Source organism: Mustela putorius, unplaced genomic scaffold (assembly GCF_011764305.1).
Source record: "Mustela putorius furo isolate JIRA1106 unplaced genomic scaffold, ASM1176430v1.1 tig00000288_pilon_pilon_pilon, whole genome shotgun sequence".
Lineage (NCBI taxonomy): Eukaryota > Metazoa > Chordata > Mammalia > Carnivora > Mustelidae > Mustela > Mustela putorius.
Genome location: NW_025421345.1, coordinates 18367 through 36249, shown reverse-complemented (window position 1 = coordinate 36249; position 17883 = coordinate 18367). Strand labels below are relative to the sequence as shown.

Below are 17883 nucleotides of genomic sequence, written 5' to 3'. Positions count from 1 at the left end.
ACAATGGGATACTATGCAGCCATCAAAAGAAATGAAATCCTGCTATTTGTGATGATGTGGATGGAACTAGAGGGTATTATGCTTGGCGAAATAAATCAATCTGAGAAAGACAACTATCATATGATCTCCCTGATATGATGAAGTGGAGATGCAACATAGGCGGTTTCGGGCGTACGAAAAGAAAAATAAAAGAAGATGGGATTGGGAGGGAGAAAAAACCATAAAAAGACTGAATCTCACAAAACAGACTGAGGGTTGCTGGGGGGAGGTGTGTTGGGAGAGGATGGTGGGGGGGTATGGACATTGGGGAGGGCAGGTGCTATGGTGAGTGATGGTGAGTGCTGTGAAATGTGTAAACCTGGTGATTCACAGACCTGTACCCCGAGGGATAAAAACACATTATATGTTTATAAAAAATTAAAAAAAAATAATTTAAAAAAATCCATTAAAGAAAAACACACATATTGCAAGCCCAGAGCTAATCTCATATTCAATCAAAAAAGTTTGAAAGTTTTCCCCTTAAAGATCAGAAAAAAGACAAGTGTGTCCACTTTCACTACTCTCATTTGACATAGTACTGGATGTCCTAGCCAGAGAAACAAGGAACACAAAGAAATAAAAGACTCCAAAAAAAAGGAAGAAGTAAAATTTTCTTTTTTTGGATAACATGAACTTACATGTAAAAGAATCCTAAAAAATTCATAAAAATTTTGAATAAACAAATTTAGTAAAGCTGCCAAATACAAGATAAATATATAAAAGACAAGAATTTTGTTTTGTTTCGTTTTTTTAATAGTTTTTCATGTCATCCTTGCTCAGTGATCACGCTAATCTCTGCATCATTCCAATTTTAGTATATGTGCTGCCAAAGTAAGCACAAGACAGGAGCATTTTAACACTCTAATGATGAACTGTCTGAAAAAATAAAGAGAACAATCTAATTCACACTAGCATCAAAACTAATAAAATACTTAGGAAAAGATTTAACTAAGAAGATGAATGATCTGTACCCCATAAACTATGACATTGATAAAGAAATTGAAGGAGACACAAATGGAAAGATAGCTCATATTTATGAATGGTAAGAATTAACATTGATAAAATGTCCATACTACCGAAAACCATCTGTAAATTCAATTCCTATCAAAAATCCAATGTTAGGGGCGCCTGGGTGGCTCAGTGGGTTAAGCTGCTGCCTTCAGCTCAGGACATGATCCCAGGGTCCTGGGATCGAGCCCCGCATCAGCCTCTCTGCTCAGCAGGAAGCTGCTACCTCTACTCTCTCTGCCTGCCTCTCTGCCTGCTTGTCATCTCTCTCTCTCAAATAAATAAATAAATAATCTTTTAAAAAATCCAATATTGTGTTTTTACAGAAGTAAGTAAAGAATCCTAAAATTTATATGAGACAAACAAATAATCAAAGCAGTTCTGAGAAAGAATGAAGAAGCGAAATTACACTTCTTGATTTGAAACTATACTACAAAGCCCCCATGCTCAAAACAATAAAATATACTGGCATAAAAACAGACCAATAAACAAGTAGAACAGAATTGAGAGTCCAGAAATAAATCTTTTCATACAGTCACCTAATATTTGACAGGGGCCAACATATGTAATGGGTAAAGATAGTCTGTTTCAGTAAATGATATTTAAAACTGAATAGTCACATAAACCAGCATGAAACTGGAACCTTATATCACTCATAAATCTTAACTTGAAATAGATTAAAGACTTAAATGTGATGCATGAAACTAAATTTCCTAAAGGAAAACATAGGAAAAATTCTCCTTGACATTGGTCTTGCCAATAGTTTTTTTTTTTTTGGATACCAGACCAAAAACACAAGCAAAAAAAAGCAAAAATAAATAAATGGTATTACATCAAACTAAAGTTTCTGCATTGCCAAAACAAAGGGAATGAAAACTCAATCCACAGAATGGAAGAAAATACTTACAAATCTTATATCTGAAAAGAGGTTAATAACCAACAGATACAAATAGAAAATAATATATAATTAAAAAAAATAGCAAAAGGATCTCAATAGACTTTTTATTCAAAAAAAGTTATATAAATGACCAACAGGAGCATTAAAAAGTGCTCAACGTAAAAAACTCAGGGCAAAGTCATTATGTGTTGTTTTTGTTTACCTCTGAAAAACACAGCAAGATATTACTACCTATTAGAATATATACTACCAAAAAATTAAAACTAACAAATTTTGGTAAATATTGGGTAAAATGGGGAACTTATGCACTGTGATAGGGATATAAATTTGTATGGAAAACAGTATGGAGACTATTCATATTATTAAAAGTAAAATTACCATATGATTCAGTAATCCCACCTCTAGGTATATATCTAAAGGAAACAAAGTCACTATTCGAAGACATATCTGCACTCTTATGTTCATTATAAAATTATTAACTCTAAGCAAGAGATGGAAATAACTTCAGTATCCATTAATGGATGAATGAATAAAATAAGTATGGTAAATATATACTATGGAATACTACTTAACCATGAAAAATTAAGAAATACTGCCATTTACAATACCATGGATGGATCTTGAAGGTATTATACTAAGTGAAATATTTCAAAGATTTTATATATTTTTTTAATATATAATTTTTTATTTTTTATAAACATATATTTTTATCCCCAGGGGTACAGGTCTGTGAATCACCAGGTTTACACACTTCACAGCACTCACCAAAACACATACCCTCCCCAGTGTCCATAATACCACCCCCTTCTCCCAAACCCCCTCCCCCCAACAACCCTCAGTTTGTTTTGTGAGATTAAGAGTCACTTATGGTTTGTCTCCCTCCCAATCCCATCTTCTTTCATTTATTCTTCTTGTACCCACTTAAGCCCCCATGTTGCATCACCACTTCCTCATATCAGGGAGATCATATGATAGTTGTCTTTCTCCGCTTGACTTATTTCGCTAAGCATGATACGCTCTAGTTCCATCCATGTTGTCGCGAATGGCAAGATTTCATTTCTTTTGATGGCTGCATAGTATTCCATTGTGCATATATACCACATCTTCTTGATCCATTCATCTGTTGATGGACATCTAGGTTCTTTCCATAGTTTGGCTATTGTGGACATTGCTGCTATAAACATTCGAGTACACGTGCCCCTTTGGATCACTACGTTTGTATCTTTAGGGTAAATGCCCAATAGTGCAATTGCTGGGTCATAGGGCAGTTCTATTTTCAACATTTTGAGGAACCTCCATGCTGTTTTCCAGAGAGGTTGCACCAGCTTGCATTCCCACCAACAGTGGAGGAGGGTTCCCCTTTCTCTGCATCCTCGCCAGCATCTGTCATTTCCTGACTTGTTGATTTTAGCCATTCTGACTGGTGTGAGGTGATATCGCATTGTGGTTTTGATTTGTATTTCCCTGATGCCGAGTGATATGGAGCACTTTTTCATGTGTCTGTTGGCCATCTGGATGTCTTCTTTGCAGAAATGTCTGCTCATGTCCTCTGCCCATTTCTTGATTGGATTATTTGTTCTTTGGGTGTTGAGTTTGCTAAGTTCTTTATAGATTCTGGACACTAGTCCTTTATCTGATATGTCGTTTGCAAATATCTTCTCCCATTCTGTCAGTTGTCTTTTGATTTTGTGAACTGTTTCCTTTGCTGTGCAAAAGCTTTTGATCTTGATGAAATCCCAATAGTTCATTTTTGCCCTTGCTTCCCTTGCCTTTGGCGTTGTTCCTAGGAAGATGTTGCTGCGGCTGAGGTCAAAGAGGTTGCTGCCTGTGTTCTCCTCAAGGATTTTGATGGATTCCTTTTGAACATTGAGGTCCTTCATCCATTTTGAGTCTATTTTTGTGTGTGGTGTAAGGAAATGGTCCAATTTCATTTTTCTGCATGTGGCTGTCCAATTTTCCCAGCACCATTTATTGAAGAGGCTGTCTTTTTTCCATTGGACATTCTTTCCTGCTTTGTCGAAGATTAGTTGACCATAGAGTTGAGAGTCTATTTCTGGGCTCTCTATTCTGTTCCATTGATCTATGGGTCTGTTTTTGTGCCAGTACCATGCTGTCTTGATGATGACAGCTTTGTAATAGAGCTGGAAGTCCGGGATTGTGATGCCACCAACGTTGGCTTTCTTTTTCAATATCCCTTTAGCTATTCGAGGTCTTTTCTGGTTCCATATAAATTTTAGATTTGTTCCATTTCTTTGAAAAAGATGGATGGTACTTTGATAGGAATTGCATTAAATGTGTAGATTGCTTTAGATAGCATAGACATTTTCACAATATTTATTCTTCCAATCCAGGAGCATGGAACATTTTTCCATTTCTTTGTGTCTTCCTCAATTTCTTTCATGAGTACTTTATAGTTTTCTGAGTATAGATTCTGTGTCTCTTTGGTTAGGTTTATTCCTAGGTATCTTATGGTTTTGGGTGCAATTGTAAATGGGATTGACTCCTTAATTTCCCTTTCTTCTGTCTTGCTGTTGGTGTATATTTTTAAATTTATGTATTATGATAACCCTTACATACAGAATCTGAAGAAAAAGCAAACTAATGGAAACTTAGAGTTGAGTTGACAAGGGGTGAACCTGGGGTGGAATAAGGTGGTCAAAGTGTACAAACTTGCAACTATAATAGGAAAAAAGTTCTGGAGATCTAATGTACAGCATGATGATCATAGTTAATAATATATACATACTTTTTAAATTGTGCTTCCCTTTATTAAATTTTGCATATATCACATTCTTACAAGTTGAAAGTTTATAGCAATCTTGTATAAAATAGGTCTGCTGCCCACCATTTTTCTAACAACATTTGTTCATTTTGTGTCTCTCTGTCACATGTTGGTAATTCTTGCAATATTTCAAGTTTTTTCATTATTATTGTATTTGTTATGGTGATCTGTGATCAGTGATTATGACCCACTGAAAACTCAGAACTAGTTTACTTAAAGTATATGAATTGTTTTTTTTTTAAAGACATAATGCTTTTGAACAGTACAGTATAGTGTTTATTTTTTATATGCACTGGGAAACATAATTTTTTATTTGCACTGGGAAACCAAAAAAAAAATAATAATGATTTGACTTAGTTTATTGAGATAATCACTTTATTGAGGTGGTCTGGAACAAAACCCACAAGACCTCTGAAGTTTATCTCTACTGTACGATATACATTAAAGTTGCTAAGAGAGTAGATCTTAAAATTCCTTACAATATATGCATAAAAAAGAGAGGCAACTATATGAGATAGTAGATGCATTAACATTTTTATGTAGATTATATTGCAATACAGATGTATACCAATTTATCAAATGGTACAAAATTTACACAATGTTAAAAGTTTGCAGTGTTATAAAGAAATCATTTCTTAAATTTACAAATTATAATATGTCAATTATTTTTCAATAAAGCTGGAAATAACTTTTAGTAGAATTAATCTGTTTTTCAAAAAAGGAAGTAAGTAAATAGAAACTGCAACTCACTCTGAAATAATAGAATACAAAATCCATTTTAGTTATATACACTGTGACAAACACTATTAGTTAGTTTACAATGAAGGAATACTTATAAACCATGAAGGATGGTCTATAAATAAGGCTGAAAGAGCTCAGTTTTAAGGTTTAAATTTTAAAATCTTCTTTTGAAATACTAAACTGACCACCCAGTTTTCCAAACATAAATGTCTTCACTGCATGAATTTATTTCATACAACTCTATAATCTAGTTTCATAAGAAAGCAGCATGCAAATTTTGAATAAGACAGACTTGCTTAAGTTTCTTTATGTTCAACAGTAAAGGATACTTCCCTAAAAAGAAGAAAAATCAGCATACTTATTATGATAATTATTATTATTATGATAATTATTATTCATAATGAGATTCATATTGAATTCATATTGAATTAGGGAATATATAGCCTCAGAGGGGGTAAAGTAAAATGAAATTTATTTTGGTAAATGTGTCTATGAATAGTCAATACAATGCCTCAATATAAATGAATATTATCATTTTGAACAATTTAATTACTATTATTAGAATTATTATAAGTATAAAAAATAGCTATCATTTTAGCATGGAATATGAGACTCTCATGCTCCATGCTTCATTACATCCACACAACAACTCTGCATAATAAGTATTATCATCACCATTTCAGGGGTGAAAAAAACTGAGGCTAACACATTTAGATAACTGGTTTATGATTACATGGCTGATAAAGATGCATCACACTAATTTAGGCTTTATGATTTCAGAATTGTACTCTTTCCACTTCACATTCTATTACTCTGTAAATACTTGGCTTGTTTTCATTTAGTTCTTTAATTTTATTCATGTGGCGATGGCTTAAAGCTTCATTTAAAGGAAGCTTAAAAAAATTCATTTAACCAAAAGCTCCCAAGAATTAAAAATGTCATGGAGCTAATGTAGACATTAGTTAATGGGTAACCATATATTTTCCACTCTAGTGAGATAAAAATCAGAGTATTTTTCTAAGTTTTAGTCTCTGAGTATTAAAAAGGACTTTGTTAAAATAGAAATATTTAGACAAAGGTGATCAAAAGTCTGGATCAGGTCACCTTAAGATAAATATTAGAAAACTGAGGAAACAAATGGAGATTCGAACACTGAGCTATGATATAATGAATGGTTTAAAGTATTTAGTAGAGCATAGAAAAGCCCTTTAAAGCCTGGTCTTAGCCTAGCATTGCAGCTTCTGGGATATCTGTCTATCTATCATCTATCTATTTAGATATAAATTTGAAAATTTTTTAACTTAAAGATTTTGAGAAATAGAACATAATCGGCACCATAGAAGATCTGTTTATGATAACAACCTAGCCCCTTCTCCCAGTTTGTTAATATTCTCTCTTATTTAATGTAACATTGTGCAAATATACCACTGCTGATCTGTGTTATGAGTGAAATAACTATAATCATCTGTTTTCATATCCTGGTGAAAATATTCATTTAGTTCAATGTTGTATTTCTAGGAATGGACCAAATTTTTTTTTAATTTTTAAGTTTTCTAAATATTGTCCAACTTACCTGAAATGTTTTATTATGGGCACTGTCATTCTTTCACATTCTTGCAAGACATTTTTACTGTTTCCCAATATGGTAAGTGTGTAATAGTATGCCATTCTAGCTTTTAATTTATTTTGAATTTAATTTAATTTAATTTAATTCCAGATTCATAATAAAGATAAACAGTTTTTTACATATGAGTGGCCATTTGGATTACCTTTCTGTAAAGTACATGCTCCAATCTTTTGATATCTTAACATTGTGTCATACTGACTTCTTTAATAGTAGATTTTTTGAATGAACTTTTAGCTGTGTAGGTCTTCTCTATTTTATTTTGAACTTGCTTTCATTTCAAAAAAACTTATATTATTTTCATAATCTGCTTTTATTTTGCTTTGTCTATTATCTATATATCTATCTATTTATTTATTTGCAAGCAAGAGAGAGCGAGCGAGTGAGAGAGTGCAGGGAGGGATAGAAAAAGAAGGGAAAAGAATCTAAAGCAGGCTCCAGGCTCAGCACAGAGCCCAACTCTGGGCTCTATTTCAAAACCCTGACATCATGACATAAGCCAAAATGAAAGAAATGAAATAAAATTAAGGTGTTAAATAAAAAGGAAAAAGAATTGGAGGTTTAATTAAGTGAGCCACCCAGGCACCCCTGTGGTATCTTAAATTGGCTGTCATATCTTTAAAGTTCTAGAGTATCCATTTGGTTCATTTATAAAATCTATCTCAATATCATTTTTTAGTTTCAGTTTTGCGCTTCTCTCTCAGGCAGATGGGATGCTCAGGCAAAGAGGATTTCGCTCCATGCGGGTTTATTACACCGTGCTGTGGAGGCCAGCTCAGGCAAACAGGAGCATCCCTCAGACTGGACTCTGATTTCCCAAAGAATGCTGTGCTTTCCCAGAGGGGATGCCGGACAAAGAGGCTTTCGCTCTATGCGGGTTTCTCCCATCCGGCTATGAACACTAGGCTAAGGCAAGCAGCAACAGCAGCCCACAGAACCGACACTGATTTCCCAGCGACTGCTATGCTTTCGCAGAGGTTTTCAGTGCGAATGCGCCTGTGGAAAGAGCCTTAAGGAAAGGGACACGTCTTTCACTGGGCTTCCCAGGAGCATCTGTGGAAGGTGCAGCACGCTGCCCAGGGAGAAGAACAGGAGCCGTTGGCCTTATGGTCTGGAAACGGTTGCGAAGCAGGAGAGCCGGCCCTGGCAGGCACAGCGGCTGGTGGCAATACAAGTGTCTCCCGCTCCCTGTACAGAGAGACGGAAGCCTGGCTACTAAGGAGACAGGAGGAGATGAGTATGGCAGGGCGCGTGCTCCACTCTTAGGAAGGAGTCTGGGTAGAAAGCATGCCTGACCTGAGCCTGTGGGCCAAGGAGACAGCAGCTCCTTGGCCACCTGTCCCTAGGGCAGACATGCTCTAGCCACGAGGCGCCTACCCTGAACTCGCAGAAACAGCTCCCTGAAATAACGGGGAGTCAGATGCCGTCTTCCTCCAGGATGTGGAAGCTTGGAGGAGGCACGGGGTTTAAGGGGAAGGAGTGGGGACAGTCCCCCAAAGCTCCCTATTCAGTGTACGGGCGGTGTGCAGGGATCCTGTCACCTCTCCTTTCCTGTGGGAAAGCACTGGCCTAGTCCGCGAGTTCGCCTGAGCGCCAGAGTAAAAGGCCAAGCGATGCCTACACCGGGACAGGGTAGTGTGCATAGAGTGCCATCCTAGGCTACGCATGCTACTGTAGGGTTGTGGCTGGGTCTGCTTAGTTCCGCCTGGCAGGGTGAACCCAGGACGCGAACAATGAGCCAGGGAAAGTAAGGCCCAAGAGGCACCAGCTCTCCCGAAGCTCTTCTTCCCTGACGCGACAGAAGCCTTGCTGAGGAAGCAGCAGCGAAGTGCTGTTCGCTCCAAGCCAAAGCCTCTGCGAAAGCACAGCATTCTCTGAGAAATGTTCTGCGGGCTGCAGCTGCTTGCCTGAGCCCAGTCGCGCATTGGGAGAAACCCGCATACAGCGAAAGCCTCTTTGCCTGGGCATCTCCCCTGGGAAAGCACAGCGTTCCTTGGGAAATCAGAGTTGGATTTGGGGATGCTGCTGCTGCTTGCCTGGGCTAGTCTCCGCAGCTCGGTGGAAGATACCCGCATGGAGCGAAATACCCTTTGCCCTAGCATCCCCTCTGCCTGAGAGAGAAGCCCCCTGTGGGGAAGGCGCAGCATGCCGCCCCCGGAGAAGAGAAGGAGCGGTTGGCCTTGGGGTCGGGAAACACTCGGGAAGCAGGATGGCCTGCCTTGGCACGAACAGCAGGCCGGTGGCAAGACAAGTGTCCCCCGCTCCCTGTTCAGAGAGATGGAAGCCTGGCTGCTAAGGACACATGAGGGGACGACTAGGGCAGGGGCGCGTGCTCCACTCTGAGGAAGGAGTCTGGGCAGAAGGCAGGCCTGTCCTGTGCCTCTGGTCCCAAGGGGACAGCATCACCTTGGACACCTGTCCCAAGGGCAGACTTGGGCTTGCCACCAGGTGCCATACCCGGAACTCGCAGAAACAGCCCCATGGAGAAACGGGCAGTCAGATGCCGTCTTCCACCAGGATGTGGCAGGGAATTGGGTGGCAGGGCGTGTGCCAGGGAAGGAGTGCAGACTGTCCCCCACAGTTTCCCATCCCAGTGCACGGGTCGTGTGCAGTGATCCTGTCGCCTCCTCTCCCCTGTGGTGAAGGACTGGCCTAGACCCCGAGTCAGCCTGAGCACTGGACAAAAGGCAAAGCCTTACCTACACCAGGAGATGGTAATAGGCATAGAGTGCCATGCTAGGACACGCTGCTTGGGCTTGCTACCAGGCACCATACCCTGAATTCGCAGAAACAGCTCCCTCGAGAAAAGGGCTGTCAGCTACTGCTCAATCATCTGGCAAGAATATGTTTAGTTTTGTAAGAAACTGCCAAGTTGTTTTTCCATTCTTTTTTCTCAATAGACATGGAAGAACATTCCTGTTGCTCCACATCCTCACCAACATTTCGTGTTCTGTTGTCAGTGTTCTGGATTCTGGGTATGTACTGGTGTCTCTTTTTTGTTTTAATTTGCATTTTCCGGATGACATATGATGTGAAGCATCTTTTTATATGCTTATTTGCCATCTGTAATATTTTCTTTTGTGAAGTATCTGCTAAGGTCTTTGGCTCATTTTTAATCAGGTTTTTCCCCCATTGTTGAGTTTTAAGGGTTCTTTGTGTATTTTTGATTAACAGTCCTTTGCCAGATGTGTATTTTGCAAATTTTTTCTCATAGTCTGTGCTTTGCCTTTTCATTCTCTTGGCATTGTGTTTCACAGAGTAGACATTTTTAAATTCAGTGCTTGTGCTTTTGTAGCTAAAGTTATTTCCAAAACCAAGGTCATTTAAATTTTCTTATATATTACCTTCTACATGTTTCATGATTAGGTTTATAAACCAATCTGATTTAATTTTTGTGAAGAGTGTATGATATCTGCCTGGATTTATTTTATTTTATTATTTTATTTTATTTTTATTTTATATTTTTTACATTTAGCTTCACCATTACTCCAGAACCATTTGTTTAAAAGATTGTATTTTGCTCTCTTGTATTGCTTTTGCTTTTATATTAAATATAAAATATAATTGATAATATATATTCTGTTCCTTTAATCTAGCCTTTCTGTGGTATTACAATATCTTGCTTACAATTATCGTTATGGTATACTTTTTTTAAGATTTTATTTATTTATTTGACAGAGAGAGAGATCACAAATAGGCAGAGAGACAGACAGAGAGAGAGATGAGGAGAAGCAGGCTCCCTGCTGAGCAGAGAGCCCAATGCGGGACTCGATCCCAGGCCCCTGGGATCATTACCTGAGCCGAAGGCAGAGGCCTAACCCACTGAGCCACCCAGGCGCCCCATCGTTATGGTAAACTTTGAAGTCAGTCCTCAGGCTTGTTCTCCTTCAACACTATGTTGAATATTGTGAGTCTTTGCCTCTCCATATAAACTTTAAAATAAGTTTGTTAATATTAAAAAAAAAAGAACTTGCTGGAATGCATTAATTGTATAGATAACCTTGGAAATCAGTGACTTCTTGAGCTTAGCAGGAGATAGACCATGGACATCAGTTGTCACAGTGGTGCCTCTGGCAGAACCTATTGCAAATCCCTAGGCAAAATGAGACCTCAAGGATCTGAGAGAATGTCTAAGAAGTACTTGATACATCCCTTGGGTATGGTTTATTGAAGTGTCCACCTGTCTGAAAGCTGGGGAATCTAGATACGGGAGGGAAAATTTGTTATGATAAAACATATCAACAAAAACATCAATAAATTTTGTAAAACTAATTGTCATGACTCATTAAGAATATGACCAACAGAGGGACCATCAAAAGGAAAGCATCCGTATGTTCATTGTGAAATTTTTTATTCAAAATAAAGCAATGAGAAGGGAAGGCACAATGAGAAAATTACCATTTTTTAAATGGTAAACTTCTTACAAAATGGAATAGGTTTTATATTCTAAGTAGTATATTGAAAAGTAAAACATTGGGGCGCCTGGGTGGCTCAGTGGTTTGGGCTGCTGCCTTCGGCTGGGGTCATGATCTCAGGGTCCTGGGATCGAGCCCTGCATCGGGCTCTCTGCTCAGCAGGAAGCCTGCTTCTCTCTCTCTCTCTATCTCTCTGCCGGCCACTCTGCCTACTTGTGATCTCTGTCTGTCAAATAAATAAATAAAATCTTTTTTAAAAAAAGAAAAGAAAAGTAAAACATTCTGTGTCAATTTTCCTACTTTCCCAGCTAGTATTTCTCTACCTCAGAAGGCCCACTCTCAACCGTTTCCTCTCTCAAAGGCAGTTGCTCTTAGAGTCTGCACATGGCACTTGGGGCCTGCTGGTCGTTGGCTACTGCCCTCTGTACCTTGGGTCTAACAGCTGCGGGGCATCAAGATGAGAACGTCTCTTGTTCTAAGACTTAATATAGTTTGGGGCACATGGTAAGCAATTATCACTTTTTTTGTTGATCCAAGTGTTTGACCTTTCTTAATTATTCTAGTACCACAGTTTACTTGTTCTAAGATTTCTCTCCCCCCCCATTTTAATATCTCTTAAGGTGGCACTCACCTTGCACTTGAGGACATATCCTAGTTTAACTGACAGCATTTCTCTTTCTTAGTCAAACATAAACTATAGTGCATCTTACCCTTGATGAAAGCTAGGATGCAATGAAATACTCTATTATGGTTACGATTCTGATATTTGAAATCCTCCGGTAGCCTTGTCAAGTTCCTTTTTGAGTAACCCTCACCCCACCCTTAGAGAAATCTATCTGTGGTTCACCTCTTTGAAATACCTCATTGTTGTTCCACATTTAAGACACAATGAAGAAATAAATTTGACAATGAGTTCCAGATTTTAAAAGTCACTTGCCATTCAATCCAAATTGTGAGTTTGATCGGTTACCGAACACTTTATAATGCACCCCCCAGTAATTTTACAGATATTATTTTTTTCTTACCAATTCTTGATTATTCTGTCTTGCAATGCAGAGAAAGCTAACTAATTTAAAATAAACTTCCGTTAATTTTGATTGTTATAAACTTAAAATTGATTAATTTCCATATACAGTGTTTAAAATGTTCACAATTTACATTAAATATATATTCTGTGTATACCTTGGAAAAATTATACTGCAAATTGAAATTAAAATGATGTTGTATATAGCTGCAAGAAGCCACCTGTCCTATTTCATCTTACTATATAAGTTGTGTCAGGTAATTTATAAAATCCCTACTGCATAACAAATCTATTTTTTGTTGGAATGGGTATTAATGTTTGTTCTTATTTCTAAATAATATTTGGCCTATGAGTGCATCTGCAATTGTATTTTTCCTAAGTGGCTTCATGGTCTTGAACTGAGAAAGCTCAGATCATTAAACATCAAAATAATATAATTTGACATAATTAGACATCAAAGAAATGCAATTAAAATGACACTGAGATATCACTACACACTTATCAGAATGGCTAAAATAAAATATAATGACAAGACCAAAAGGAAAAAATATACCATTTGATGATACACAATGGCAAGTTGTACCATAACTTAACCATCTCAGACTAGTGTAGTGTTAAATTTGTTTTTCTAAGCAATGTTTTGGGTCACTTACCACTTTTCAAGGATTTAAAGTGCTATCATGTTACTTAAAACTGTGAAATTTGGTCAGATTTAAATTTCAATTTATGTTAAAACATTCTGTAAACTGTGTTAAACTTTGACATTTGTTCCCTCTGTTCAGTGAATAACACTATATCATATTTTGAAAAATACACTAATTTTCATTTTGAAAAATATCCCTTTTTCCTCTTATGGTAATTATTAATATGAATTAATAGTAGAATTTGATATGGTTCCATATGACCATAAATCCTTTATTGTATATTATCAAATTTAATAATGAATATAATGTACTTCTTTGTACAATTTTTAAAGACCAGTCTACTCTTAAAAAAAAAAAATGGAGACGCACTTCTTCAGTTCACACAAATTTCATTTTATTATATATAACCTCAGATAGATTTCAACAAATCATAATTTATTAAAATTATGTCTATTTAAAAATCTCATAGAAGAGTAAAAACCATCAAAAATAAAAATAAACACGCACAACACACACACACACATCACCCATGTATTGGCAAATCACAATTGCTGTAACAATACATTAGACATTCCACAGTTAAGGGCTATCAAAATTTCCATCAGTGACAAAAAGATTTGTGTCCAAATGGACTGATTTTCCAGAATCCAAGAAAAAGTCTCCTAGGGTTTATTTAAAGATAAATATTTGAACAAATACTTCTTAAATTTAGGAAATTCAGAACATACGATTAAAGAATATTTGCAGTGCAGACTATATTCAATCCTTCCTTCAAAATGTGCCTTTGAGTACATAATTCTGTTTTCTCTATCTAAATTGAGCTGTCCTCCAAGGAAGTTTTCTAAAATGTGTGTCTCTGTGTGATAAATGTTCTAAGACCTAACATGCTTCATTGTATTTTTACTGTGCTCTCAAATTTAATCAATAATTTGGCTTGATGTATAATATCTAGTTTCAAATATCTTTTCCATCTATACAAACACCCAGCTGTCTCCTTTATATGCTATTACTATTGAGAATTCTGCTGTCAGTATTATTCTTGTACATTTTAGGTGATCTGTTCTTCTCTTGGGCATCATTTATGCTCTTCTCTGTTTTGATATTCTTAAAGCTCACCATAATATATATGAGTGTTTTTTTTTAAAGATTTTATTTATTTATTTGACAGAGAGAAATCACAAGTAGTTGGAGAGGCAGGCAGAGAGAGAGAGAGAGGAGGAGCAGGCTCCCCGCCGAGCAGAGAGCCCCATGCGGGACTCGATCCCAGGACCCTGAGATCATGACCTGAGCCGAAGGCAGCGGCTTAACCCACTGAGCCACCCAGGCGCCCTATATGAGTGTTTTTTTGTGTGTGTGGTTTTTTGTTTTGTTTTGTTTCTGATTTCTCATGTTTGGCATCATTTTAAGTCTGGTATCTTTTATCTTTCTTTAATTCTCCAAAATTTATCTCAGTATTTATTTAAATATTTTCTTTATTTTTTTTCTCTTCTGCTGCATTTGGGCAGAAGTCATTAATTTGTTTGTTTGTTTTTCCCAACTCACTTATTCATTTTACAGCTATATTCATCTTAGTCTCCATTTATTGTATTCTTTATTTCAACAATTTTCCCTTAATTTATATTCACAGTATAGTATCTTTCTTTTCTTTGTATATGTATATCATTATTTTATCATATACTTTTAAGCTATTTTTTAAAATATTTTATTTATATATTTGACAGTGAGAAATCACAAGTAGGCAGAGAGGCTGGCAGAGAGAGAGGAAGGGAAGCAGGCTACCGGCTGAGCAGAAAGCCTGATGTGGGGCTTGATCCCAGGACCCTGAGATCATGACTTGAACCGAAGGCAGCGGCTTAACCCACTGAGCCACCCAGGTGCCCCTTTTAAGCTATTTTTTAAAAGTACAGTCATTCTCTTTTTTTTAATATTTTATTTATTTATTTATTTGGCAGAGAGAGATCACAAGTAGACGGAGGGTAGGCAGAGAGAGAGAGAGAGAGAGAGAGAGAGAGCAGACACTCTGCTGAGCAAAGAGCCTGATGCAGGATTTGATCCCAGGACCCTGAGATCATGACCTGAGCTGAAGGCAGTGGCTTAATCCACTGAGCCACCTAGGCGCCCCTAAGCTATTTTTTAAATTCCTGTTCCAATAACACTTGGATTGCCATATAAAGTTAACCACATCATCTTTTTTAGGTATGTAATTGTACTTTTTATGTGCATAGCTATTTTGGTCCATGAGTTCAGCTCCTCTTAGGATCATCAAATCTCTGTAAAGTCTGGGTATGCTAGGATTTTCTAAGCAACAATAAAATACATTGAAACCTGGTAGCTTAATTATAATAATGTTTTCTTTCTCAATCATTCACAATAGCATTACATTCTGAGTAGCTTCCTTCTATTTTGCAGCTATAGTGTTTGGAAAAACTTGAATTGTGATATCACTGTGATAATGTGAATTAGTCAGGGTTTTTCAGAGAATAGGGAAGAGAAAAAAAAAAAAGGAAGATATTCTCCAGGGCCAACTCTAGAAGTGACTATTAAAACATCTGTCCAAATTCAATTGAACAAAACTCAGAAATGCCATCTCCAGTGAAATACAAAGAAGAGTATATATAGTTCTGGGCACACACATCTCATTGGACCCAATGATGTACATCAATGAAAGACTGAAGGCCAATCACCACTCCATGGGAGAATTTAAAAATAAATTTACTAATGAGGCCAAGAATTCAGAATCACAAATACTTCAGATCTAATAATAACTGCCTGCACTTGATGTCATTCTGTAACATAAATCCTACGATCAAGTTTCAATTTTAAATTCTTACAATTTTAAATTCTTAAAATCCTTATGAAGAAGCATCATTTGGAGGGAGCAGTTTTCATAATTTATCATCCATCAGCCTTTTTTTAAGATTTTATTTATTTATTGGACAGAGAGAGAGAGAGAGAGAGAGAGATCACAAGTAATCAGAGAGGTAAGCAAGCAGGGAGGGAAGCAGGCTTCCTTTTGAGCAGAGCCCGATGTGGGGCTGGATCCCAGGACCCAGAGACCATGACTTGAGATGAAGGCAGAGGCTTAACCCACCACCACCCACGTGATGAGAGAGCCCCTCAGGTGCCCCTCATCCATCAGTCTTAATTGTTTGGAGGAAAATGTGTGGATGAATAATGCCTTAGGGAGCTAATCTCTCTAAAGAATTTTCAAGTCTTTACCCTTTCAAAGTTTTTGTACAGTTCTGATCGCCTCTAAACATCCAGCTGATTTCTACAGTGACATCCCTGTTAAAAACTGTAAAAAATAAAAAATTTAACTATTAAAAAAAAAGATGAATACCAAATATGCAGAGCAACTGTAATTCTCTTATAGAGGCAGTTGGTAGGCAAATCAGCAGAACACTTTAGAAAACTGTTTAGTAAAATCTCTGAAGACTGGGGAGCCTGGGGCACTCAGTTGTTAATCACCTGCCTTCAGCTCAGGTCACAATCCCAGGGTCCTGGGATTGACCCACATGGGGCTCCTTGCTCAGCAGGAAGCCTGCCTCTCCCTCTCCCACTGCCCTTGCTTGTGTCCCCTCTCTCACTGTGTCTCTGTCAAATAAATAAAATCTTTAAAAAAAAAAACTGTCCTCAAACCAGGAATAGAGCTTGAAACATACCAGTCAAGAGCAACTTTGAGTCTTTTAAGGAATTTATCATCATTTCTTTGTTTTTGGTACATATCCGAAATAGTTCTATATTACACTTGCATAATTTCTCCAGAGCTGACTTTGAAGGAAGCATTCAGTTCCAGCTAGTTCCATATTTTGGCAAGAACTATAATTCTATATAAAAAAAGAACATATTTTAGGGTGCCTGGGTGGCTCAGTGGGTTAAAATCTCTGCCTTCGGCTCAGGTTATGATTCCAGGTTCCTGGGATTGAGTCCCACAGTGGGCTCTCTTCTCAGCAGGGAGCCTGCTTCCATTCCTCTCTCTCTGCCTGCCTCTCTGCCTTCCTGTGATCTCTGTCAAGTAAATAAATAAAATTTTTTAAAAAAAAACATATTTTATACCCAGTTATTCATGTTTATTAACTAAGATATCACAATAATAATAATACAAACAGTTGCTCTTTATTAATACCTTCAACCCAGATCAAAAAAATAAGTCATATTTTCTCCAAAAATTTTATATCATCTGATAGGTCAGATATATAAAAAATTACATTTAAAGTTTTAAAACTATCAGCAAATATTTTCATTTAAATGCAAATTTCAAAGAAAATCTACTTTTCCAAACACGACTTTTTATCCTATTTTTTTTTTTTTTTTTTGTCGACAACTGCTAAATTGTTTAGCGAGACTATAAATGTTAGGTCGAAAAAATGATTGATAGATGTATGTAGGATCAAAATATTATGTTCCATTAAAAATGATTTAGTCTTTGATGAACATCTGTTTGGTAATATGTTGTATCCAGATACAGTAAATTAATGACATTTATAAAATTATAGGGAAATGACACCTTCCGTTCCATTATGAGTAGAGCTTTTAAAATGCTATTTGTCACAACCTGTCATCTTGTCATTATGTAGCATTATGTAGCATTTAAAAAATGTATACTCTTCACTTTGAAGTCTTTTAGAAATCTAAAATATGACTTTCCATGGCTTGTGTTTTTCCATATTCCTTTATTGCCAGTTTGAACAAATCCACATGCTTTGAT

General features: G+C 36.9%; 1 pseudogene; it reads right to left on the bottom strand.

The window, feature by feature from the left end:
- Positions 1-764: 764 nt before the first annotated feature.
- LOC123391840 lies at positions 765-878 on the bottom strand (annotated as a pseudogene).
- Positions 879-17883: the final 17005 nt, after the last annotated feature.